Source organism: Galeopterus variegatus, unplaced genomic scaffold (genome assembly GCF_000696425.1).
Source record: "Galeopterus variegatus unplaced genomic scaffold, G_variegatus-3.0.2 Scaffold1732, whole genome shotgun sequence".
NCBI lineage: Eukaryota > Metazoa > Chordata > Mammalia > Dermoptera > Cynocephalidae > Galeopterus > Galeopterus variegatus.
In genome coordinates, this window is record NW_007727843.1 from 19,503 (window position 1) to 46,050 (window position 26,548).

Sequence of the window (26,548 nt, forward strand, 5' to 3'; positions counted from 1 at the left end):
ATGTACAGGCCTCTATTACAGAGGTGAAAATATACATAATAATTATACCAAGCAGTTAAACCAGAGCTGTCAAAATATCCTTTTGGAAAGTATGTGTATAAAAAATTGTACTGAAATTTATTCCAACGAGACTCCCAGGAACTTTCACTGGTGTGGCTTCCAACTGTCAAAATCCTGTGCTTCCATCATCAGACACTGACTTAGAGGTTGATTTGGCTACTGAGGTTTCTCACTGAAAAGAGTATTACTGACTTTGAGGGTGGATGTGTTTGTCACATATCTCAGTCATTATGTCTTTTCTGATTACTTGGTTCTGGATCATGGAACGATCAAATTTCAGAGCGAAAGAGGGCTTTAAAAATAAATTAGTTCCTCCTCCTCACTTTACAGATGGAGAAGCTGAGTCCAAGAAGGAAAGTAATTCATACCTGTTCATGTAAACTCTACACTACAACTGCTCTGCATTTCATTTGGCCTTTAAGTGACCCATGTATCTATCTATAACACTAAATGGTTTCTATTCTGGACCACATGAATTTGCATACCAAACTTGCCATGCTAGTAAACTGATGGCTCTTTGTAGAAATTGGGAGAACTGTGGAATAATCATGAGTGATAATTAAGGCAGGTTCCCAAAATTTAAGGATTAGAACTGAATATGGATGCACCTTCAGAATCCCTTAAGATATATATGTAAACTCTATGTGGGCAGATGCTTTATTTGTCCAGGTCACTGCTAGATCTATCCATGGAGTCTTACATGTGAAAGAATTCAGGAACATTTGCTGGATGGATGAAAGAAATTGGGCAAGCATCTAATTCTCCCCTTTTTGAAATACTTTTCTACTTTGGGTTCCAGGATACCAGTCTCCTGCTTTTCCCCCTCTTTCTCAGACCACCAATTTCTTAGTCTCTTTTACTGAGTACTTTTTGGGACTTCGAAATATTGACATGTCCCTGGGGTTTAGTTCCTAGGCCTCTTTTCTACAAATATTCTCTCCTTAGGTGATTTTAGCCTTCCATCTATATTGTGATAATTCCCCAAAGTGTATCTTTAACCAAAAACCTCCCTTTGAGCTCCAGACTTCTATATCTAAACTGTATACTTAACATTTCCATTTGGCTTTCTAACAGGCATCTCAAACTTATCAAAGTCAAACAGAACACGAGATTATATTCCTCTCTCATTTCAACATGTTTCTTGGGGAACATGCCCCATCTTACTAAATAAAAACAAAATCCATTAGTTGTTCAGGACTAAAATCTAAGAGTCACTCCTAAATTTCTTTACTTTCTTTTATATTCCAATATCCAAACCATAAGCAAACCCTACCAATTCTCCCTCAAAAACAGATCTCAAATGGTTATCCAAGTGACAGATGGTGGTGGCTTAAACTAGGGCTGGTAATAGTTTAGTCTACTAACTGGTCCCTCTACTTCTCTGGGCTCCCTACAATCCATTTTCCAATCTATTCCACAATGTAATCAGAGGGATCTTTAAAATTTTTTTGCTCAAAACACTCTAATTAGTTTCTCTTGAACATGAAATAAAATCCATGCATATATGTAGCCCTATATGATCAGGCCCTAGCCTAATTCTTGGGCCTCATTTAATTCTACCCTTTCCCCACTCACTGTGCCACACACTGGAAATAATCTTTTCTCATTGCCAAAAGAGCAATTTATATCTAGACAGAGGATTACAGAGAACTAGATCATAACACATCAATTCAATTGCTTAACATTCCTAAATCCCAAAAGGCACTGGAGAATTGCAAGAAAACCCCCTGTGTCATAAAGTACAGCTTGACTATTAAAGAAAAAGGTTAAGAGTGGTAAAAGGGGGGCCGGCCCGTGGCTCACTCGGGAGAGTGCGGTGCTGATAACACCAAGGCCACGGGTTTGGATCCCATATAGGGATGGCCGGTTGCTCACTGGGTGGGCGTGGTGCTGACCAGCTTGACTATTAAAGAAAAAGGTTAAGAGTGGTAAAAGGGGGGCCGGCCCGTGGCTCACTCGGGAGAGTGCGGTGCTGATAACACCAAGGCCACGGGTTTGGATCCCATATAGGGATGGCCGGTTTGCTCACTGGGTGAGCGTGGTGCTGAAAACACCAAGTCAAGGGTTAAGATCCCCTTACCAGTCATCTTTTAGGAGAAAAAAAAAAAAGAGTGGTAAAAGGTATAAGGCACAAACTGTGATTTAGAATTACCTGGAAATATAAGCAAACCACTTCAATAACTAGAAATTGCATCCCCTTTCCATCTTCAGTCATTTAACTTTTGTAAAGAAAACTTGTCCCAAAAAGGACTTGTATCCAGAATACATAAAGAAGTCTCAGAACTCAACAACAAGAAAACAAACAACCCAATTAAAAATTTTAAAAGACTTCAATGAACACTTCTCCAAAGAGGATATATGGCTGGCAACTAAACATATGAAAAGATGTTCAGGGCCGAGCCCGTGGCGCACTCGGGAGAGTGTGGTGCTGGGAGCACAGCAGTGCTCCTGCCGCGGGTTCGGATCCTATATAAGGATGGCCAGTGCGCTCACTGGCTGAGCGCAGTGCAGCCGGTCTCAAAAAACGATCAAAAAAAAAAAGAAAAGAAAAGAAAAGATGTTCAACATCATTAGCCATTGAAGAAAGACAAATTAAAACTACACATTATAATGGCTAAAATAAAAAATGACAATATCAGAGGCTTCTGGTCAAGATTGTGGAGTAGACGGTTCCTAGTGTCGCTCCCTCCCACAAATCGACCAATTTGCAACTATTAAGAAGCAACAACAGGAGGCCCGAGATCTGCGCCAGAATAGGCAAGAGCCACGTGCCACAGGACCCCAGTCCAGGCCAGTGCGCATACCACCCAGAGAGGCCTGAGAGCCATGGGGCACACAAGCCCCGAGTCAGTCACGCCGGAAAAGGTAGGTGCCACAGGACCTCCAGCCCAGGTCAGTCCCTGCTGCTTAGAGAGGCCCAAGAGCCACCGGGCCCACACAACCCAAGTTGGTCGCACCAGAAAAGGCAGGCGCCATGGGACCTCTAGCCCAGGTCAGTCCCCGCCACGTAGAGAGGCCCAAGAGCCACTGGGCCCACACACCCCGAGTCAGTCGTGCCGGACAAGGCAGGCACCATGGGACCGCACCAGAAAAGGCAGGCGCCATGGGACCTCTAGCCCAGGTCAGTCCCCGCCACGTAGAGAGGCCCGAGAGCCACTGGGCCCACACACCCCGAGTCAGTCGTGCCGGACAAGGCAGGCACCATGGGACCCCCAGCCCAGGCTGCTGCCCCCCACCCAGAGAGGCCTGAGAGCTGCCAGGCCTACACACCTCAAGTCAGCCATGCTGGAAAAGGCAGGCACCATGGGACCTCCAGCCCAGGTCAGTCCATGCCACTTAGAGAGGCCCGAGAGCCACCAGGCTCACACCCCTGAGTCAGCCGTGCCGGAAGGGGCAGGTGCCACAGGACCCCCAGTCCAGGCCAGTCCCTGCACACAGAGAGGCCCAAGAGCTGCGAGGTCCACATGCCCCAAGTCAGCAGCACCAGAAGAAGCAGGTGACATGGGACCCCCCAGCCCAGTCCAGTCCCAACCGCACAGAGAGGCCTGAGAGCTGCCAGGCCCACATGCCCCGAGTCAGCTGTGCCAGAACAGGCAGATGCTGAAGGACCCCCAGCCCAGGTCAGTCCCTGCTGCCCAGAGAGGCCTGAGAGCCACTAGACCCACAAGCCCTGGGTCAGCTGTGCCACAACAGGCAGGCACCACAGAACCCCCAGCCCAGGCTAGTTCCCACTGCCCAGAATTGGCAGTCCCTTCAGGATCCAAGCCAGACATCAGAGTGGAACAAGTGGACTGTGATACCCCCTGCCACAATGACTAAACACCAAAGGAAAGATACCAGAAAATGAAAAATCAAGACAGTACATCACCACCAAAGGAAAATAATAACTCTCAAGCTTTAGATCCTATAGAACAGGAAGTCTTTGAAATGACTGACAAGGAATTTAGAACAATTCTAAGGAAAATAAATGAGATACAAGAAAACTCAGTTAGACAACACAATGAAATGAGAAAAAATATACAGGATCTGATAGAAGAAATGTACAAAGAAATCAATGCCCTGAAAAAGAATGTAGCAGAGCTTGTGGAGCTAAAGGATTCATTCAATAAAATAAAAAACACAACACAGAGTCTAACCAGCAGGCTAGAACAAGCAGAAAAGAGAATTACCAACCTTGAAGACAGGCTGTTTGAATTAACAGAGGCAGACCAGAAAAAAGAAAAAACAATAAAAAAAATTGAAGAATATCTAAGAAAGATAACAGACAACCTTAAACACTCAAATATCCGAATCATGGGTATTCCAGAAGGGGAGGAAAAAGGAAATGGCATTGAAAACATATTCAATGAAATAATAGAAAACTTCCCAGGTATAGAGAAAGTCACAGATCTTCAGATTCAGGAGGCTCAAAGATCCCCAAACATATTCAACCCAAAAAGGTCCTCTCTAAGACATGTTATAGTCAAACTGGCAAAACTCAAAGACAGAGAGAGAATCTTAAAAGCTGCAAGACAGAAGCAGCAAGTCACCTATAAGGGAGCCCCAATCAGAATAACATCAGACTTTTCATCGGGAACCCTAAAAGCAACAAAAGTATGGGATGATATATCCAAAATACTAAAGGACAAAAATTGCCAGCCAAGAATACTTTACCCAGCAAGGCTATCCTTCCAAAATGAAGGACAAATAGTATATTTCTCAGACAGAAAAAAACTGCGGGAGTTCACTACCACATGACCATCCTTACAAGAAATTCTCAAGAAAGTACTGGGTTTGATACCTGAAAAACAGCCATCACTGCCATGAATACTCAAGAAAGAGCAAAACCTACCAGTAAAATAAAAATGCTAACAATGAAGAAAAAAAATAGTTTATCTACCACCCCAAGAAACCAACAAATACAGAAGACAAACAGAAAATTAGAAAGGAACAAAAGGTACTCAAAACATCTAAACAAAAATCAATAAGATGCTCAGAATAAATCAACACCTTTCAATAATAACTCTAAGTGTAAAGGGATTAAATTCCCCACTCAAAAGACACAGACTGACTGAATGGATCAAAAAGATGGACCCAACAATATGCTACCTTCAAGAGACTCACTTGATCTGTAAAGATACACATAAACTAAGAGTGAAAGGATGGAAAAAGATATATCATGCAAATAGAAATGAAAAATGAGCTGGAGTACTATTCTTTTTTTTTTTTCTCCTTTTTGTCTTTTTTTTTTTTTTTTTGTGACTGGCAACGGATTACAACCCTCAGTGTCGCACCCGTACCGGACCGGGACCAGCAACGGGATCGCAACCCTTGGTGTTGCGCCCGCACTTCGCTCAGCCAGTGAGTGGCTGGTCTGTACATGGGATCCGAACCCTCGGCGGGAGCACCTCCGCACTCCCAAGCGGCGCACTGTAGCAGTGCGCCACTGGGCTGGCCCTGGAGTACTATTCTTATATCAGATAAAATAGACTTTAAAGCAAATGCCATAAAAGGAGATAAAGGGCCGAGCCCATGGCGCACTCAGGAGAGTGCGGCACTAGGAGCGCAGCAGCACTCCCGCCACGGGTTCGATCCTATATGGGGATGGCCGGTCACCGCTCACTGGCTGAGCTTGGTGCTGCCGGTCTCAAAACAAAAAAAAAAAAAAAAAGGAGATAAAGAAGGCCACTATATAATGATAAAAGGATCTATCCATCAAGAAGACATAACAATCATAATATATACACACCCAATGTCAGAGCAGCCAGATTTATAAAGCAAACACAATTAGATCTAAAGAATGACATAGATGCTAACACCATAATAGCAGGGGACCTGAACACCCCACTCTCAACATTGGACAGATCATCTAGGCAAAAAATCAATAGAGAAACACAAGATCTAAACAATACTTTAGACCAACTGGACTTGGCAGAGTTCTACAGAACATTCCATCCAACAATGTCAGAATATTCAATCTTCTCATCAGCACATGGAACATTCTCCAGGATAGACCACATGTTAGGTCACAAAGCAAGTCTCAACAAATTCAAAAAAATTGGAATTATTCCATGTATTTTTTCAGATCACAATGGATTAAAATTAGAAATCAATAACAAACAGAACTGTGGAAACTATACAAACACACGGAAATTAAACAACATTCTACTTAATGACATATGGGTCCAAGAAGAAATTAAACAAGAATCAAAAAATCTCTTGAAACTAATGAAAATAATGACACATCATACCAAAACCTGTGGGATACTGCAAAAGCTGTACTAAGGGGAAAATTTATCGCATTAATTGCCATTCTTCAGAAGAATAGAAAGATGGCAGATAAACAACCTAACACTTCACCTTAAAGATCTAGAAAAACAAACCAAGAACAATCCAAACCCAAAGTTAGTAGACAGAAAGAAATAATTAAGGTCAGAGCAGAACTAAATGAAATAGAAACTCGAAAAACAATACAAAAGGTTAATGAAACAAAAAGTTGGTTTTTTGAAAAGATAAATAAAATTGACAAACCTTTAGCAAGTCTAACTAAGAAGAGAGAAGACCCAAATAACAAAAATTAGAGGTGAAAAAGGTGATATTACAACTGATACCTCAGAAATACAAAGAATCATTAGAGACTACTATAAACAACTATATGCCAACAAATTTGAAAATCTAGAGGAAATGGATAAGTTTCTGGACACATACAAACTACCAAAACTGAGCCAAGAAGATACAGAATATCTGAACAGACCAATAACAATCAAAGAGATTGAAGCTATTATCAGAAGGCCCCCAATAAAGAAAAGCCCAGGACCAGATGAGTTCACTGCAGAGTTCTATCAAGCCTTCAAAGAGGAAATGATACCAATTCTCTACAAACTATTCCAAAAGATTGAAACAGAAGCCATTCTCCCAAACTCATGCTATGAAGCAAACATCACCCTGATACCAAAACCAGACAAAGGTACATCAAAAATCCTCAATAAAATACTAGCTAACAGAATACAGCAACACATACACAAAATTATACACCATGATTAAGTGGGATTCATCCCAGGTATGCGAGGTTGGTTCAACATATGCAAATCAATAAATGTGATACACCACATCAATAAAAGCAAAGACAAAAACCATATGATCATCTCTGTAGACACTGAAAAAGCATTTGACAAAATTCAACATTCTATCATGATAAAGACTGTCTACAAGTTAGATATAGATGGAAAGTATCTCAACACAATTACAGCCATATATGATAAGCCCACTGCCAATAACATCCTGAATGGGGAAAAGTTGAAAGCTTTTCCCTTAAGAACAGGAACTAGACAAGGACGCCCACTCTCACCACTCCTATTCAACACAATGTTGGAAGCACTAGCCAGAGCAATCAGAAAAGAGAAGGAAATAAAGGGCATCCAGATTGGAAAAGATGAAGTCAAATTGTTCCTGTTTATGGATGATATGATCCTATATACTGAACAGCCTAAAGCCTCTACAAAAAAAACTCTTAGAGTTGATAAATGATTTCAGCAAAGTTGCAAGATACATAATCAACACACAAAAATCAGTAGCACTGCTATACTGCAACAGTGAATATGCAGAAAAAGAAATCAAGAAAGCCAGCTCATTTACAATAGCCACCAAAAAATAAAATACTTAGGAATAAAGTAAACCAAGGATATGAAAAATCTCTATGGGGCCGGCCCGGTGGCACACTGGAGAGTGCGCTGCTTGGGAGCGCGGCGGCGCTCCCGCCAAGGGTTCGGATCCCATGTGGAGACCAGTTCCCGCTCACTGGCTGAGCGTGGTGCGGGCACAACACCGAGGGTTGCGATCCCGTTGCCGGTCCCCGGTACGGGCGCGACACTGAGGGTTGCAGTCCCGTTACCGGTCAGTAAAAAAGACAAAAAGGAAAAAAAAATCTCTATGAAGACAACTACAAGCCACTGTTGAGAGAAATTAAAGAGGACACAAGAAGATGGAAAGATATCCCATGTTCTTGGATTGGAAGAATTAACATTGTCCCCCCCCCCATATTACCCAAAGTTATCTACAGATTCAATGCAATCCCCATCAATATTCCAATGACATTTTTCTCAGAAATGGAAAAACTAGAAATTAAAGAGGACACAAGAAGATGGAAAGATATCCCATGTTCTTGGATCGGAAGAATTAACATTGCGAAAATGTCCATATTACCCAAAGTTATCTACAGATTCAATGCAATCCCCATCAATATTCCAATGACATTTTCCTCAGAAATGGAAAAAACTATCCAGACTTTTATATGGAATAACAAAAGACCATGCATAGCCAAAGCAATCCTGAGCAAAAAATATAAAGTTGGAGGCATAACACTACGTGACTTTTAACTATATTACAAAGCTATAATAACCAAAACAGCATGGTACTGCCATAAAAACAGACAGAAGGATAAATGGAATAGAATAAAGAACCCAGAAATCAACCCATACACCTACAGCCATCTGATCTTTGACTAAGGCAGCTAGTCTACACACTGGGGAAGAGACTGCCTCTTCAACAAATGGTGCTGGGAAAACTGGATATTCATTCATAGGAGAATGAAACTAGACCCATACCTCTCACCATATACCAGAATCAACTCAAAGTGGATTAAGGAATTAAATATACATCCTGAAACAATAAAACTCCTTAAAGAAAACACAGGGGAAACACTCCAGGAAGTAGGAGTGGGTACAGATTTCATGAATAGGACCCCAAAAGCACAGGCAACTAAAGGAAAAATAAATGGGATTATATCAAACTAAAAAGCTTCTGCATAGAAAAAGAAACAATCAACAAAGTGAAAAGACAACCAATAGAGTGGGAGAAAATATATGCAAAATATACATCTGACAATGGATTAATATCCAGAGTATACAAGGAACTCAAACAACTTTACAGCAAAAAAACCAAGTAACCCAATTAAAAAATGGGCAAAGGAGCTGAATAGTCATTTCTCAAAGGAAGATATACGAATGGCCAACATGACACATGAAAAAATGCTCAACATCACTCAGCATCCAGGAAATGTAAATCAAGACCACTTTGAGATACCATCTCACTCCAGTCAGGATGGCTAATATCCAAAAACTGAGAATGATAAGTGCTAGAGAGGTTGTGGAGAAAAAGGAGCTCTCACACACTGTTGGTGGTACTGCAAAATGGTGCAGCCTATATGGAAAATGGTATGGAGGTTCCTCAAACAATTATAGATAGATCTACCATATGACCCAGCTATTCCACTGCTGGGAATATACACAGAGGAATGGAAATCATCATGCCAAAGGGATACCTGTACTCCTGTGTTTATTGCAGCAATAGCCAAGAGTTGGAACCAGCCCAAATGTCCATCATCAGATGAGTGGATAAGGAAACTGTGGTATATCTACACAATGGAATACTACTTTGCTATAAAAAAAATGAAATATTACCATTTGCAACAACATGGATGGACTTAGAGAAAATTACATTAAGTGAAACAATTCAGGCACAGAAAGAGAAATACCACATGTTCTCACTTATTTGTGGGAGCTAAAAATAAACACACAAACAAAGGGGGGAGGGGAAGAAGACACAACAATCACAATTCCTTGAACTTGTTAAGACAAGTGAACAGATATGATGTGGGGGGGGGGTAGGGGAAAGAGGGAGAGGGGAGGAGGAACAGGTAAAGGGTCACAAAAATCAACTACAATGTATATTGAGAAGTTAAAATTAAAAAAAAATTTTTTAAATGACAATATCAAGTGATGCTGAATATGTAGAGCAACTAGAACTCTCATACAATGTAGGTGAGAATGCAAAAATGATACAACTACTATGAAAAACAGTTTGAAAGATTCTTATAAAGTTAAACATATACCTATCATATGACCTAGCAATTCTACTCCTAGTTATTTACCATAGAAAAATGAAAACTCAGGTTCACACACAAACTTGTACATAAACGTTTATAGCATCTCTATTTGTAACCACCCCAAGTTGGAAATAACCTAAATGTCCTTCAAGAGGTGAATGGATCAGCAAACATATAATGGAATACTACTCAGCAATAAAAAAGAATAAACTATATATATATATATATATATATATATATATATATATATATCAATTTGGATGAATCTCAAAGGCATTTCACTTAGTGAAAGAAGCCTGTTTCAAAAGGTTACATACTCAATTATTCCATTTATGACATTCTCCATAATATAAAATTGTAGTAACAGAAAATACATCAGTGGGTGAGTGGCTAGGGATAAGATGAAGGTATAACCACAAAGTGATAACACGGAGGAGTTTTGTGGGGTAAAGAAACTTTTCTGTATCTTGACTATGGCGGTAGTTATACAAAATCTTTATACATAGAACAGTATATCTCCCTCCCCACCAAAAAAAGCCACTCAGTTTTACTGTATGTTAATTTTGAAATGAAATTTTAAAGGAAAGCACCTAAAACTAGCTTCCAAAAACATTATAATGCTTTGGTCACTAGGTCATCAAGTATTTCACAAGGTGTCAGTAAAAATACAATGATTACGTTAGTAAAACACACACATACAACTCACCCTAGAACCACAAAAAACCTTTAGTCTAAACTAGTGAAAAAGTCTGGATAAGATATTATTAAGATTCTATTTTTCCATTCATTAAAAAAGAAACAAAACAGATCCCATTTTTGTTTGGAACGTTCCCCCAGTGGACAGACGGCCCCTGGGCAGAGAGTATAACTTCTTAGAACCACTTAACCAGGGCCTCCACCCTCTGTAGTAGCTGGCAATTTGTAATAAGGTTAAATAAGGCTATAGCATGCTCTCCCTAAATCCCAGAGCAGCTTCTTGAAGTGTGAAACCTCCAGTGACCAGGCCTCTAGCTCTGAGGCAGAACTGTCCTTTCTAGCAAAGTACAATTAACCTCTTCAACATATTTGCAAGGAGAGGAACAGACAGGAATGTAGAGGGCTTTCTTCTGCTTAGGGGTAGGGGCATCCACTCACGGATCAAAGTTCTCTCTAGGGTTTCCACTGTATCTATAACCAACCAATCTTTCTGTCCTATATGGTCCTTATACCTCACCCTATATTCTGCCAGGTTGTTTTACATTGTCATGACTGCTCATTCTGCTGCTTCTGCCTAGAGACCTTTCCCCACTTCACCAGCCTGGCAAACATCTACCACCAGTCTCTCCATGACGTCTTCCTGGCTGAAGCCTAACCTGATAATGCAGGTAGAAAGGAGCACTCCTACTTCTGCACCCTGCAGTATTGCTTTTACTGAGCCTACAACACTTTGTTGCACTTATTTATGTGTGAAGCTATTTCCCTCTACTAGACTGTGTGCTCCATAGGGCAGGGAAAGAGTCTTATTTTTTGTTTTGTTTTGTTTTGTTTTGGGTAATACATAGCTCAATACTAAGTACAAAGAAATCATTAGTGAATGTCAGTTGAATGAATAAACAGAATAGCTTCTCTACTTGCAAATCAAAATGCACAGTTTATAAGAACTCCAGATAACCAACTGGTGGGCCAGCCAGAGACTTTGAGCCAATACTCAAAGCTCAGTAATCAGCTCCCTAAGTCCCTGCCCAGTTCTGAGTTCCCGGTGAAAGAAAGACCAATTACCATGCTTTAAGTGAAACCATATGTTCCATGAGGACGGAAAATATAGTTGCCACACTACCATACCAAAGGCAACTTTCTCCAGAATTCTGACCAGACTTACTATAACGGGCCCCCAAAATAGACATGTGCATTATTGGGCATTCCCATTCTATTTGCCAAAAAGTGCTTTTGTAACTCCTTCCATGTATATAACAATGTTCAGAGTAAGTGCTGAAGTCTGTTTGCATTCATAACTAAGACCACAAATTCTGAAGCTTAAACAACTGCAAATAATGCAATGCTCTTTCACACATTACACTCACATGATTTTACTAAAGTGTCCATCTGGATCCATACTTTTATAAAACTAGCACTCCTTTCCCCCACTCCCCAAGACTCCTTAGACATTTATTGTTCTCCAAAGTGCTCGCTTAAGACCAATGAAGAAACTGAGTCCAAATATTTTTCAGCATATGATATATAACAGACTTTCTGTACTAAAACTATTCTATGGTGGATGATTTTTCTCTAGTTTTCAGATTGGTAACCTCACAGTGATTTAGTGTACATGATTCCAAAAGGCATGTGGGGATGAAAGTAGGAGTGCTGAGAGAGAATTTCTACATATTCAAAAGAAATCTACAATCTTAACAATACAATGTGAAGATCAGTTTCTTGAAGTTACCGTTTTAATACAAAATATGGTTAAAACAATGGTACGTTTGGACTATATCCAGTCACAGCAAAAGACACTAATAGTGGCACATCATTACCTCTCCCCCATCCTGCTCCCAATCAAGTAAAAGAGATGAAGGTGGTAGATTTTCTTGTCAGTAACAATCAACAACTATCTCACGGCAAACTTAAAAACAAAAACACATGAATGCATATGACAGTGTGTGCATGTATACATACTCTTATAATAATGATAACAGCCAACACTTCATGACTACCACCCATTGGGTGCCAAGCATTTCGAGCCTTTTAATTTGCACATCTCTTCTTTCCCCACTGATTCGTGTGCACGTTTTGGAATTAAATGCTCACTGGGATGGTGTTTGCTTTTTTCTTTTTTTAAAATGTCCAAAACATGCATTTGCTATAGGGTGGTTATTTAATAAACCATACATTAATACTTCAAAAAGTTCATGGAAAGATTCGTGTTATCTTTCAATTCTATTTATCCACAAACTTTCTGTAGTACCCATGCATATCTGATATTTAATAAGTTATCCATAATTTATCAGCTCCTTTCAAAAGCAAAAAGCTAGGTTAGTGTAGCCATCATACTGAGGGCACATGCTGAAACCTCATGGAAAGGAAAGTTTTTCGCTAACAGTGAATAGGATGTTGACAGAGAAACAGAAAGGTGAAGTCTAGAGTCCCTCCACAATTTTGCCAACTGCAATCCAGACTTCTAATTTTACTATGTTAAGAAAAACATTTAGGCCGGCCCGGTGGCGCACTGGATAAGTGCGCCGCTTGGGAAGCGCGGCGGCGCTCCCGCCCGAGGGTTTGGATCCCACATACAGACCGGTTCCCGCTCACTGGCTGAGCGAGGCGCGGGAGCAGCACCGAGGGTTGCAATACCGTTGCCGGTCCCCGGTCCGGTGCGGGGGCGACACTGAGGGTTGCGATCCGTTGCCGGACACGGAAAAAGACAAAAGACAAAAGACAAAAAAAAAAAAAAAGAAAAACATTTAAACATTCTATTTTACAACCATACATTTGGAAGAGCAAATAAGTCACAGGAAATGTCTAGTAAAAGTAGTAAAAAACACAAAGAAATAAGGGCCCCAAAGTGAAAACAAATCCTACTGCTTTGAATAATGCTTTGGCAGCCATATGCACCTCCCCAAACCCTCACTGCCCTTGAAATCTCTACTTTTTAATTGACAGATATCCAACATCTGTTAAGCAACATTTCCCTCTTTGTAAGTCAAAAAAGAGATGTACAGTTCAGGTGAGGAATTCCATCTGATTTGCCTGTGTTCTCAGGGCTTAGAACACAGTAAATGCTCAATGAATACGTAGGCTGCATGAACTATAATTTTATACAAAGAGATTGGCATAATATGCCATAATATGCCATACCCCCAACCCCCAGAAGGCAGAGAGACTGACAACTCCAAAGTTAAGTAAGGCAATGATTATAGCATGGCAACAACATTCCCAACTTTACCACTTCATGGTAAAGATTCTGAGAAGGGGCTAGTAAGCATGGCCACGGCAATTTGTCTTGGCATCTATTTATCTATCAAACCATATCAGAGATTAGACTAACTTAACTTCCCTTCCTTTCCTGATTATGATTTAACCTCTATGCTATCTCAGAACCCATCTCCTCTCATTTTTCTTCCAATCAACATAACTGTAAAAGACCTTCTGTAGGGAAAAGGCCACAAATTTTTCAAGGACCCACTCATTATTAATTATTTTCACCAGCACACGAATCGCATATTAGCACAGCAATTGATTCTAGGTGAAGGCTCAGCAGTTCGCTCCACTGGTTGTACAGCATTTTCACGGCTAAATTTCCAAAAGGCCCCTCCCTGATTGTTGCCTACTGAATGGAGGCATTCCTTGGGGATCATTCGACTTGGAGCGTAAATAGCATCAATCTTGCTTTTCTTTGAAACTCACTTCAATTTCAAGCCATGTTAAGTATGTCCTGGGTACTCTGACAGAGGTTCTCCCATTTAATTCCCACAGCAGTCCCGTGAGATAGGTATTACTATCACTTATTGTACATATGAGGAAATTGAGGCTCACAGAGGAGAGATCAAGTGACTTGGCCAAGTGACAGAGTCAGGATGATGAGGTTCTTTCCCCAACACCAGGAAGGCTGTAGCAAAGCAATAGATATAGTCAAGTTTTTATGAGCCATCTCGGCAGCAGGGGACAAGTCTTTACCATATAGACCAAGGGATCCATTCAGAGGCAACAGAAGCGACAGCAGCTTGTTTTGTTTTGTTTTAATGATTTAAAAATCCTACAGAAATTCTGACTGGCCCCACTGACAATCCATCGAGGCCCACCAGCCGCCTGACTCCTGACTTTCTATGCTTCTCACCCTAATTAATGCAAGGTCCTTGGATCACAGTGTGAGCATCAAGACCCTGTTAGAGTTAGCAATGACCTTTACATCTATCAGGCTTTTCAAAATATGCAAAACAGCTGTGGATTGGGAATGCCCCAAAACTCTCAACCTTGAAATATGCACAGACACATTTTTCCTAATTATGGTATTTTTACCAAGTTTGGGGGAAGTAATTTTTTTACACAGCTAACAAATATTTAAGATATGGCCTGTTTTTCAATTGCCTAAGCAAACTACCGAGGCATGCAAAAAGATTTATGCAAATGTCTTGATTTCCTTGGCTTAAAAAGACCCCCAGTAGCAGAGGGACAGAGAAAAAAGATCTGTCTAAAAAAATGGGGCAGGGGGAGATTGTTTGGCTTCCATACTTGTGCCTCCGATATCCTTTTGTTCTCCCACCTCATTGTATTAAGGATGCTAAATCAAACATGATAGCAGTGATGTTTGTGTGTGAAAATGACAAAAGCAATGGCCAAAATCCCAACCTCATCTTGAACCCTTGAAGACTTTTATGGCTTTTCCTTCACTAGGCCCTCCCCCTAATACACATTAAAGACCACATTGTTCAAAAGGGTCATGGTAGGTTTCATACCCCATTTTAATACAATGTAAATGGTAACTAAAATTCCAAGTTTTGTTAGCAATATTTGTATGCTTCTGGAAAGTGCCCATTAACATAACCGATCCTTTGATTTAAATATTAATGCAGAATTATAATATATCAGAAAGGCAGAAACAATGGTGTCAAGGAGGTACTGTTTGTGGTGATTAAATCAGATTCTCTTTTTATTCATCATTTTCCCCAGAAAAAGGGGTATGGGTTAAAAATACCCAGATGATCTGTGAAGTGTTTAAGTGTTCTCTCTAGCTTTAAAATAGTCCAGAATATGTCAGGTCTCAATACAAGAAGCCTAAATAAATTAAACTTGCTGCTAATTTCAAATAAAAACCTTTCCTCCACCCCCCTTATTCCATTTCCATTTGTCTGCATGTCACATTATGGACCCCCAGTTGGTTTATGCATTTATTCCTGAAGGTTTCATATAGGTAGAAGAATATTAGAAGCTGTTTATGACTCCATTTTTCTCAGCTGTTACCATCAGTTGTCACCAATACTTTGGAGGTTGAGTGAAAGAGAAGCAGAAATAACTCCATTACTCTTTCCAACTGCCATAAAGAATCTGCATCATAAAAGTACCTATTGAATTATTGCCTTAGTCTTCTGGAAAAGGATACAGTAAAGCAGTAATGTTACAATTGGATCTAGGAATGAGGAATTTGAAAAATGAAAATCTGGACTGGAGTAAAAGAACAACAAACATGGGAGTGCTTTTAAAAATCACAATTTCATGGGCCGGCCCGGTGGCACACTGCTACAGTGCGCCGCTTGGGCGGTGCTCCCGCCAAGGGTTCGGATCCCACATACAGACCAGCCGCTCACTGGCTGAGCGAGGTGCGGGTGCGACACTGAGGGTTGCGATCCCGTTGCCGGTCCCAGTCTGGTACGGGCGCGACACTGAGGGTTGCTATCCGTTGCCAGTCACAAAAAAAAAAAGACAAAAAGGAAAGAAAAAAAAATCACAATTTCATTGGCAGAATTGCTCACTCTCCCACACTCAGATATTTAACACCCATATAATATATATTAAGATGTGGTGTGTTATCACAACTTCAATGCATGTTAAAATAAGACATGATTTTTGATATTTTTCTTGACTACAAGTCTGGTTCAAATAATCTCAAAATAACGCACTAAGAGCATCTGTTTAGCTCAGTTGAAGTTTCAAGAGGCAATACCAGCTGTTGGAGGAGGGATTTCACACGTGTTACTCAAATCCTAACCAAATCTCATTTTTTATCATTCCCTTATGCCTCCAAAACAAATACTGTAAAGTAAATATTAGAATAAAAAAGAAAAAAAGGAAGGAAGGAAGGAAGGGAGGCAGAAGAAAGGAAGGGAGGGAGAAAAGGAGGAAGGAAACAAATATTAGAATAAAAAAGAAAAAAAGGAAGGAAGGAAGGAAGGAAGGGAGGCAGAAGAAAGGAAGGGAGGGAGAAAAGGAGGAAGGAAATAAAAAGAGATTACTCATTGTTTTGATGCATATGAGCAAGACCAAAATGATCACCCTCTCCAAGACCAAAATGACCACCCTCTCCAATTCAATATAGTATTAGCATGAGGACAAAAGGCATTTAAAAATCAATTTGGAGTTATTTCTAGTGGGGGTTGCCTAATCTTTGCAAGTTGAGGAATGAGAATATTCCCAAATGTTGAAAGTATTTTTTCTCCTTTAAGCAGCAATCTAATTTTCACAGAGAATTCATTCGGTGGCATTGTTTTGGTTTTAGGTGTCCTGCCAGACAGAGGCCACGCACAAGGGCTGCATCTATCTTGAAGTGTGCACAATGGCCTCTCTTGCGGCTCTCTCTCTCTCTCTCTGTTATTGATCCTTACAGATGCTCCAAGGCCCTTCCCCCACCTTTCTCCAAATCCCACCCCCATTCTGAAAGATAGCTTAAGAAATAAGACTTCCTGCCTAGCGACTGGCAGGGCTGAAAGACCAGATTGTATGACTCCACAGATCAGGCCTGCCACAGTGAAAGCTTGAATAGAGTTAACCCTCTGTGAACTAAAACAAAACATTTGTATGCCCAGCTGTGACAAAGGTTAATTTAAATGGACAAGGGCCCAATATCTAAAACCAGGCAACGCATTTTTTTTTTTTTTACAGTAGTTTTTTCACTGGCCTCTTTTGTAAGCAGTTGATTTTGCCTTTTAAGCTTCCAAAGACTTCCTTCAGCAGGGATAATTCATCTTACTTTATAGAATTTTACATGAAAGATTCAGGTGAAAAATTTTAATTAGCTTCCTTGTTCTATGAAAGTTCTTGCTTTAGTACCATAAGTCATTTTCTGCCACTGAACAGCTAAGAAAAATCAAAGTTTCAATACTTCATTAAATACAAACTGGGAGAAAACTTTCTGTGCAAACCATTTTCCTCTTTCAGAGCTGATGGACTACATATCACTAAGAGATTCAGGCTGGTTGAAAAAATCTAAATCCTCCAGGGTTATCCCTTCCAAATTCATACAACTACTACTGCTCTGGTACCTCTCCCTGTCCCCAAACTCCTGTCTAATGGATGCAAAGCAAATTTTACTTCTTAAACTACTCCTTTCTGGAAAAGCCAGCATATCCAGAATAGTTATTTAAAAAGGAATCTCTGTGCATATTGGGGAAAGAGCGGAAGCTGTTCAAGATAAAAATAACAGGTCTTATATATAATTGGTAATTTCTACAAGCTTCCTTTTGTTTCTACTAACTTACATAAAAACCACTGAGATAATTCTCATGTATAAGGTGCTGAGGGACAACATATAAGGGAGGAGGAAAGCCAGTATTACTATAAAGAAGAATGCTATTATGACGGGGGTCCTACTTCCCTGGTTTGTGCAGCCCCACAGTGAGAATGAAACTGCAAAGCTGCCTATGGCAGATGTTAGCCATGCTGCAAGGGGCTAGGAAGGTTTCCCAGAACTAGCTATTTCATAGGGTTAATGCCATTCCTAGAAATTTATCAGCTGCTTCAAACAGTCAGAAACTCTTCTGGCTATAGCTCAGCAGTGCTTGCCTATAAGAAATCAAACTCTTAGACTACTTTATAAACACAGAGATTGGCAATTTAATACTAAGACTCATCTTTCAACTGTTTCTTCAGCTGTACATGTCTTTCTTGGCCCAAATAATAATGTTGTGGGATACTGGGGTTTCTCACATATGTAGGAGCCTATCCCAAATAAACAAATCACAAAACTAATCACTATTAATTGCATATACACACAGAGAGAAAATTTACGCATTTAAAAAATAACCCATTTAAAAAGAAATTAGCAATGGCTTATACCCAAACTATAAAACATCTAAGTTCCCCCAAAGGAAATGAGGCTGCCTTATCAATGGCCTCATGACCCCAATTCTATCTATAATTAACAGTACTAAATAAGTCTTTGACAGATGGTGAACTGGATTAAGGAATTTAAAATATAGACAGATTCTGTCAAGAGGTAGATAACATTTTTAAAAATGTAAATCTCACCTATGTGCTAGAATGTGAAATGAAGTTTAAAAATTTTTTTCATGTCACTATAAAATTTAAATCCATCCCCCCACCCCCTTTTCCTGCTCTTTCTCTTAAAAACATCAACGACAACAATCAATTCATTACAGTTTTCCTTCATCTCTTTTCTCTATTCCCAAACATTTACAGCCAGTTGCTATGTACACGAAGACTCGTTGGCTGAATTCTGCCAAGATACAAAAAACAGTTGCCTGTGGACTGCTTCCCTTCTCCCTCAAGGCTGTTTTTTCTAAACCTTCAAAGAAAATTTCTAAACTTCAGATTTGGATCCCAGACTTAAACAATCAGTTGCCTTACCTTCCCATGTCTCCATTTCATGCTTCTCCGAGTCTGTTGGGAAGTTCTGTTGCAGCCATGAAGAAAGAGAAATTACAGGACAAGTCCAGCTTGATGACCACCCTTCCGACACTTGGTCAATTCTCTCTCTAAGCCGGGACTACAACAGTCACCCTCACAGGTCAGTTTACAAGCTAGTCATGTGATTACAAAGTTCAGGCTCTAAGGTCACAACGTGTATGGAGTTCGTTTATTACCAAAGGTTATCTAAGTGGAACTGATAGACTTATTCTCTTTAGTTATACTGCCTAGCACATCTCTCTGAAAACTATTATGGGATATTTAATGGGAATGTTCCTCCAGTCTTCTGTAAGCTGAGATCCTAAAATTAAAAGGCAGTATTTAAAAGGTTCTAGTATGTGGAATTTTTTTTCTTCTTTTTTTCAAGAACTATTTTATACTATATTCTTTTATACTCTATATTAAAAAATTTAGAGCTAAAACCTCCGCCCCAAGGAAAAGACAAAACAAAAACTTCACGTTAAGCATGTGTTGGGGGTGGGGGGGGAGGGTGGAGTAAGAATGGGATTCCCTGCTTTTTGTTATTATAATAAACAATGACAAGGCAAATTCTTCTGCGAAAATTAAAATTGGAGCTATGAGTTGTTTGCACGGCTCACTTTAGCCCTTCACTTCCATGTCCTGGTCATACACACTAGTTTAAAAAAATGTGGAGAAAGGAAATTAGGTGTGCAAAATCCTTTTAGAAAGCAAAGGTAAAAAAATTCCATCCCCACCCCCAGTCAAAACCATACACCTTTAAAGTAAGCTTCTTGCTTCATTCCTCTAAAACTTCTAAGATCTTAAGCAACCATCATGCTATAGCCTCCCTGATTCATGAGCCATACCAGCAACACACAGCAAAGCACGTGCATAACACTGGGTGTGCATATACACACTCACACCATGCCGCAGAGCTGCAGTGGCTGGTCATCAGAAGCTAATGACACATGATGACTAACATTCAGCTATTCATTCAGATATCAGAACACAGTAAAAGGGCAAGTTCTACTGGGAAGGTGGAATGGCCCAAAGAGAAACTGATTCCTAAGGATAAATGTTTTTTAACTATGCAAAGTGTTTCATTCTATGAAATCTCCCTTCCTCTCTAGCTTAGCTTTAAGAATAACTTAAAGGCCAGGCACACTTCAAAGCAGTGTTCCAGAAGAAAAAAGGAGAGCCCCTTCTTGGGTTAGGAGTGGAATCTGTTACTTGGCAGCCATATAATTTAATGGCAAATATTGCTACCACCATACTAGAGGGCTTTTCTAACCAATAGAGAGCACTAGGGTCATCTTACAAAATAGGGCCTAAAGAGAAAGTGACCAATGACATAGAGGAGAAAAAAGGCTATAATTTGTCTGTCTAAAAATAAATGGCTGGTTAGCTCAGTTGATTAGAGTGTGGTACGGATAACACCAAGGTCCAGGGTTTGATTTCTGCTCCAGACAGCAAAAAAAAAAAAGACATAAAAATAAATGTTCTGTCACTGCCACAACATACCTTATCCTAACACACACTGACCAGCTTTCCCACCCCCATGCCCATCCATACAAGAGATTAACAAAGATTTTCTTCTCAGTCCCTGTAGAACTTAATCTAGCTCTTAAATAATTTTAGTAAAGTGACTACAAATAGAATGAAGTGTAAAAAGAAAAAATGAAAGGAAAGGTCCACCAGCAAAAAGCTATCCAATCAGAAACATTTATTCGAAGGGCAGATCTCTGTCCCCCTGAAGGATATGGGTTTATCAGAACTTAGTACCTGCATATACAACAGAGGTATATTGTAAGCCTCTGCTTTGTTGCACTAACCTTCGCAGAAAATGATGAAATGCAGAGCTATTAGTTTTGCTCCTAGTATCAAGACTGAAGCAGAGACCTTGATTTTTTTTTTTTTTTTTTGTCTTTTGTCTTTTTCCGTGTCCGGCAACGGATCGCAACCCTCAGTGTTGCCCCCGCACCGGACCGGGGACTGGCAACGGGATCGCAACCCTCGGTGTTGCCCCTGCACCTCGCTCAGCCAGTGAGCGGCCGGTCTGTATGTGGGATCCGAACCCTCGGGCGGGAGCGCAGCCGCGCTTCCCAAGCGGCGCACTATCCAGTGCGCCACCGGGCCGGCCCAGAGACCTTGATTTTTAAGGGTGGGTTTTACTAATAATCCTTGAACAAATCTTTAACATAGTTTAAAAAGACAGGTAAGTCTTATCTATGGATACAGAGCCAGATTTCTTCAGCATTCTCAGTCCCACAGGTTTTTTGAGAGCCCATTATAGGCTCTACTGGGAGGAAGGGGGAAGAGAAGGTGAACATGGCACCTCGCTGCCCAGGTGAATGCAAAATACAAACTAAATCTTAACTAGGACTCCCAATAAGATTGTCAAAAACAACTGCAGAAAAATGAAGAAAAAGCATTTAAGAAGATGAAGAAAAATGAAGAAATGAAGAAAAGTAATTTAAGAAGATTAAAAGGACTCCTAGAATTTATGAGCAGGAAGGGGAAAAAAGAAAATAAGAAATCAGCAGCATTTTCTACTTGCTAATATTAGATTTGGAATGTAGAAAAGAGTAAATGAACAAAATATTTCATCCAGACATATGCAGCATTTACATACTGTGTTTCTAATTAAGTCCAAATAACGAATGGTGGAACCCTAATTAATCAGCAAGATATTGGCTCCATTTTCATTTCAAAGAAGGAGAAACTGAGGCCCAAAGAAAGAAAGAAGTAGAAGTCATCAGACCAACTGAGAAGAAAACAAAATATCCTAGTCCCTCATTTCTGGAGGACAGAAAAAGGCAAAGCATCCATTTAGATGTCCTATTTAACATCATTTCCCACCTGTTTGCTTATTCAGATAGCTGCTTTCAAAGACTACTGTAGATAGTCCTTCCACGTAAAACAAAAGAGCAATTCTAGTGGTGACAAGATCACTGGAATCACTTCAGCCTTATTTGTTTTTAAGATGCTTTCAATGAAAGTATGATGCAAAGTGAAAGCCATGTGGTAACTCTCATGGATGGGGACCTCTTTCCATTTAAAAGAATGAGCAATATGCAGAAATTGTTTTAAGTTCCTTATTTTAACCTTGCAAAGATTAAAAGAAAAAAAAAAAAAAAAAAAACAAGGGCCCAGGGTCTCTGCTTCTCATCTGTCAGATCCTTGATATAGACATTTCCTATGGTAAGGGAAAGAGTTTAATACAACTAAACAGGAACAATGAAATCACAGTCAAATGAAGTCCATACTATCTGGAACTAACAAGCAAACATCCTGAATGCAGAAAAAGAATGGGAGCAACAAAGAACACACTTAGATATGATTTCCAATTTTGCCTTCTCCTGGAGTTGGAAAGGAAAAAACTCATAGTTCAGGAAAAAACTCAGAGATTGAAATTAAAATAAAATATTCCAGAAACTGAAGTTTTTCATCCAATTCTACAAACACTCATTGAGTGTCTCCTAGGAGCTAGGCACTGATGGTTATGGTAATATAAATGAATATCATGTGATCCTCGCTCATCAACTTACCTGTAGTGCAAATACACTAAACAGATGACAATATGATGTTATGAGTGCTGTGACAAACTTTCTTACCCAAGAAAGTGTTAGGGAAATATAGATTAAGAAATAATTCATTAAATTGGAGTGGGATGCCACAGAGAGGGCATTACATTTGAGCTGAACCTTGGAGTTCCACAAGTAGACAAGTAGAAAAGGTATTTTAGCACCTGAAGAGGTAAGTAAAATGGGAAAGATCTCAAAAGACTATGTAATGCCAGGGTTGGCCAGTTAGCTCAGTTGGTTAGAGCGGGGCCTTGTAACACCACGGTCAAGGGTTTAGTTTCCCCACACCAGCCAGCCACCCAAGAAGAAGAAGAAAAAAAAAAGAGTATGTAATGCCAATGCTATGAAGTCAGGACTTAATTCCACATGCAGAACAGTAATATGATTTGGAAGAACACCAGCCAGCCACCCAAGAAGAAGAAGAAAAAAAAAAGAGTATGTGATGCCAATGCTATGAAGTCAGGACTTAATTCCACATGCAGAACAGTAATATGATTTGGAAGAAAAGACTATGGGTGTGCTTTAAGAATAGCCTTATATATAACTATAAAATGCAATGTATTAACCTTGTTTGGATCCTGATTTGAACAAATCAACTGTAAAAAGACATTTCTGAGATAATCAAGGAAACTTAAATACAGTCTTTCTCCTTTGGTGTTCCCCAGAAGGAAGACCATTTGAAGCCCAGTAGTTTACAGGAAGACTCTGGCCTCAGACTGACTTCTAAGGTTGTTTCATTTGTCTACCCATCCAAATTTAATCACTCAATTTATGATTGCCACCCACAAACTGAGAAACCTGGAAAAGGTGAGCCTTTTCTCCATTAAAAAGTCTCACAATTCCCCAGTCAAGATTTTGTGCATGAATTTTTAAAGTACCACAATCAAGAAGAGGTTATAGTATACATAATCAGCCCCTTTTGAATGAAAAGCAACGAATTGAACCAGGTACATAGCACACAAACACGAATTCAGCCAGCAACTAGTGTGTCTCTCTGAGAAGTCTAAACAAGTTGGGGCTTATTTATCCCATATGGCACCACTGCCTGTTTACCTTCTTCACAATTCTTCACCCAGATCAGCCCAGAGATTAATGCAAATTCCATAGCTCTGAATATAGCAACAACTCAAACTGCTGTGAAGCACGTGAGCAGCTAAAGTAGAAGAAATCAAAGTAGTAAAAAGCAAGTCTCAAACTTGGGGGAGTGCAAATGGACAGACAGTCTTTCTCCTTTGGTGCTCCTAAAAAGGAAGATCATCTGAAGCCCAGTAGTTTACAGGTAGATTCTGGCCTCAGCCCTAACTTCTCAGGTTGTCTCATTTGTCTACCCATCTATCTACCTAACCTAGAGACAAAGTCAGATGACACCAGAAAAGTATTCTGCTCACAAGGAACTTAGTTTTGTGTGAGGGCTCTGGGAAAAAACCTACAGGATATCCCCACCCCCACCTCCCATGACTGTGGCATGACCTCACTGAGTCCAGCCAAAGGTTCCCAAGCACCTATAAAGGTCCACATTCCTAAGGCCCTTTACAATCCAGCTCTTGTTGACCTTTCCAGCTCACTTCCCGTTACTCCCCATTAAGTACCCATCACTCCAGCCATACCAACTCACTTGTAGTACAAATATCCTAAGCTATTCCATTTGCCTGGAATAACTCTTTTCACTACTTCCTTATAGCTTCCACTCCCACTTATCTTTCTGGGACTCAATTTAAGAATCACCTCCTTGCCAACAGGAGTCTCAGGCCAGCAGACCTGCAGCCTGGCCAGGGCCTATATGGGGACAAGTAACTGGGGAGCTGCCCAGGCAAGACCGAGCCAGGCCGGTCTTCCAGGACAGAGATCAGCTTCAGCTGGCCACCCTACAGCCACAACCAGCGAGGGCCGAGCATGGAGCACAGGCCTTTCTTCCTCCACTACCACGAAGCCTTATAAAATGTTCATTTACCAGCCGCATTTTTGAGAGAATCAGGAAAAAGAAGGTTTAATCTGGTCCTGAGAGGCATGAACTTACCCCATAGTCTGCTGCAAATCCTGAGACTCCAAACTCAATCATCTCCAGAGAGGCCAGCACCCAGTCCTAATCAGCTACAACTTCTTTTTTACCAGAAAGGAAAATCATGCCAAACACCATTTTTGTTGGTAGAACTGATGTTAGGATGGATGAAACTGAAATTAGAAGTTTCTTTGCGGGCCGGCCCGGTGGCGCACTCCGTAGAGTGTGGCGCTTGGGAGCGCAGTGGCGCTCCCACTGAGGGTTCGGATCCCATATAGAGACCGGTCCGCTCACTGGTTGAGTGTGGTGCGGGCATGACACCGAGGGTTGCGATCCCGTTACCGGTCACGAAAAAAGACAAAAAGGAAAAAAAAAAGAAGTTTCTTTGCTAGATATGGTTCAGTAAAAGTGAAGATAATCACGGATCAAACTGGTATTTCCAAAAGCTATGGATTTGTTTCATTTTATAATGATGTGGATGTGCAGAAGATAGTAGAATCGCAGATAAATTTTCATGGTAAAAAGCTGAAAATGGGCCCTGCAATCAGGAAACAAAATTTATGTGTTTATCACATGCCTCCATATCCTTTGGTTTTTTTCTTTTTCCTTTTTTTTTTTTTTTTAAAGATGACCAGTAAGGGGATCTCAATCTTTGGCTTGGTGTTGTCAGCACCATGCTCAGCCAGTGAGCCAACCAGCCATCCCCATATAGGATCTGAACCCACGGCGTTGGTGTTATCAGCATGCACTCTCCCGAGTGAGCCACGGGCCGGCCCTATATATCCTTTGGTTTTTAATCCTCCTCCTCCACCACAGATTCAGAGTGTCTGGAGTAATCCAAACACCAAAACCTATATGCAGCCTCCAACCATGATGAATCCTATAACTTAGTACATTCAGGCATATCGTCCTTATCCGAGTTCACCAGTTCCAGTCATCACTGGATATCAGCTGCCTGTATATAATTATCAGATGCCACTGCAGTGGCCTGCTGGGGAACAAAGGAGTTAGGTCATACCTCCGGCTTATATAACTGTTAACTACCACTGTAATGAAGTTGATCCAGGAGCTGAAGTTTTGCCAAATGAATGCTCAGTTCATGAAGCTACTCCATCCTCTGGAAATGGCCCACAAAAGAAATCTGTAGACCAAAGCATACACACAGTGGTATCTTGTCTATTTAAATCCAGAGAACAGACAGAAACTCTCTTGTTACTCAAGATGACTACTTCAAGGATAAAAGAGTGCATCACTTTAAAAGAAGTCAGGCAGTGCTTAAATCTGTTTGATTCTCTCTGCTAACTTTCTAGTCTCATGGGAAGTTGCTGGTTTTGAATATTAAGAAAAAGCTGAAAGTTTTTCACTATTATAGGAATTTAATTCTTAATTTGATAAGTCACACTCAGGTTTTCTGTACAAGTTATATTAGATTGTCTAGATTTATTTTTACATTGAAACTGTTCTTTATTAGATGTTTAATTAGAAACTGGTTCCATGTTGAATATATAGTTGAAAGTAAAAAATAATTAAGACTGAAAGGAATAACTTTAAGGTTTATCTGCAAGACCTTTATTTTTTAATTGAAATAGGCGTTTTAAGAGTTTAAAGCAAATACTGACTTTCAAAAAATTGTCTTAAGGGCTGACCCCACGGCTCACTCGGGAGAGTGCGGCGCTGGGAGTGCAGCAGCGCTCCTGCCGCGGGTTCAGATCCTATATAGGAATGGCCGGTGTGCTCACTGGCTGAGCG

At 40.3% G+C, this 26,548-nt stretch overlaps 1 protein-coding gene and 1 pseudogene across 1 annotated transcript in view; one reads left to right on the forward strand and one right to left on the reverse strand.

The window, feature by feature from the left end:
- Positions 1–26,548, reverse strand: part of LOC103595279 (nuclear receptor subfamily 6 group A member 1-like) — a gene marked incomplete at both ends in the record, with an annotated part of 201,517 nt that overhangs the window by 17,127 nt on the left and 157,842 nt on the right. The window lies entirely within an intron of this gene.
- Positions 2,887–26,120, forward strand: LOC103595277 (annotated as a pseudogene).